Source organism: Anabrus simplex, chromosome 4 (genome assembly GCF_040414725.1).
Source record: "Anabrus simplex isolate iqAnaSimp1 chromosome 4, ASM4041472v1, whole genome shotgun sequence".
Classification (NCBI taxonomy): domain Eukaryota; kingdom Metazoa; phylum Arthropoda; class Insecta; order Orthoptera; family Tettigoniidae; genus Anabrus; species Anabrus simplex.
In genome coordinates, this window is record NC_090268.1 from 32,629,245 (window position 1) to 32,630,698 (window position 1,454).

The 1,454-nt window shown below is 38.8% G+C and overlaps 1 non-coding gene across 1 annotated transcript; it reads left to right on the top strand.

The window, feature by feature from the left end:
* Positions 1–217: 217 nt before the first annotated feature.
* LOC136872848 (small nucleolar RNA U3) lies at positions 218–427 on the top strand. The gene has a single exon (XR_010860009.2). It is a non-coding gene; the product is annotated as a small nucleolar RNA U3 (small nucleolar RNA).
* Positions 428–1,454: the final 1,027 nt, after the last annotated feature.

The window sequence follows — 1,454 nt, forward strand, 5'->3', positions numbered from 1 at the left end:
AGATTCAAGCATATTTACGGTTACAATTACTTTCACTTGAAAAAGAACGTAATGGTTTTATATTCATTTGACGTAAAGTATTTGATTGTGTAGATAAATTGTCACAATATGATAAACTAACGGAGTACAACGACGAAAATTAACTGTGTATTTGTAAGTACTCGTGAGAAGCTAGCAGTTCCAAGTCGGTTGGTCAGCAGTTTGCCAGGCTTAAGACAAGACTATACTTCACAGGATCATTTCTGTAGTATGTCTTCACTCTCTACTTTATCTAAAGTGGAGTGGTTACAGCCATGAGGATGATTTAAAGCTCCTCTTCCTGAGCGTGAGGCTGACTCGAACTTGGCTCGTCTGAGTTCTTGTCATCGATGATCGTTCACCTTCGTTCTTCGGAGTGAGGGATGGGAAGTGGTGCTGTCTGAGTGGTTTTACCTTAATATTTTAATATGATTTGGCGCTGCTCGGGCATTTTATTCTTTAATTTTACGTATTTTATTATCTGTGAACACGATTTTTGGTGATTTCGTTATTGTGACGTTGATTGTTTTAAGAACTATTCTGTAGTTTCAAGTTGTATTTAATTTCAAGTCTTATAGATTACTAGCAAGATACCCGTGCTTCGCTACGGTATTATACTGAAATTTATAATTGAATGCTTATTGTTTTAGATATATAATCCGCCGAAATTCGCGGTCTGACTCGTTTTCTGCGAGAACCCACCAAAATTCCCGATCTGACTCGTTTTCTATTAGATTACGGCATGTTTCCTCCCATTTTTCAATCTTCTTTTCCAGCAATCGATTTCGTTCTTCCCGGGCTAGGCTCAGGTATTCCTCCCGGTCAGTTGGGTCCGTAAATCTTTGCCATCTTTTCCTATAATCATTTTTAATATGGATAAAATCCTTCAAGAGATCCGGCGTGGTGTCATATTGGGTGCCTAGAAGGCACTGAACCCGCGGCCGGACTGCATTCTTAGTCATTACCCGTCCAGGAGCCGTTTCCAGCGCGGTCCGCACATTTGACGAAGGTCCGGAACATCATCATCATTATTATTATTGTACCGGGCGGTACACCTCCACTCCGCTAATTTAAAATGTGCGCCAGTTGAAACTCCTCTGCTGGAGGAACTCTGAACTTTATCTACGCTATTAATTCTCTACTTTCTCAGAAGATGTCACCACGTGGAAAATTTTGAGTTTTTGAACTGTGTCATTTTTGATGTGGTTTTGTTTCACTTGAAGTAAGAAGTGTGAACTTTCTCTTCTAGAGGACACTACTGAAGATCAACAATAGTTCAACCTAGTGAGGAGTCAAAGAACTATTTTTTTTGGAGAAAATTTAATTTCAAGAGTTTGTTCTTTGTTAAATTTCTTTCTGTCATTGTTTAAGTTGGCAATATTTACCTCTTTCTTCCCCTTGTTATGAATGTATCCAATCCCGAAATTCTTCTATTA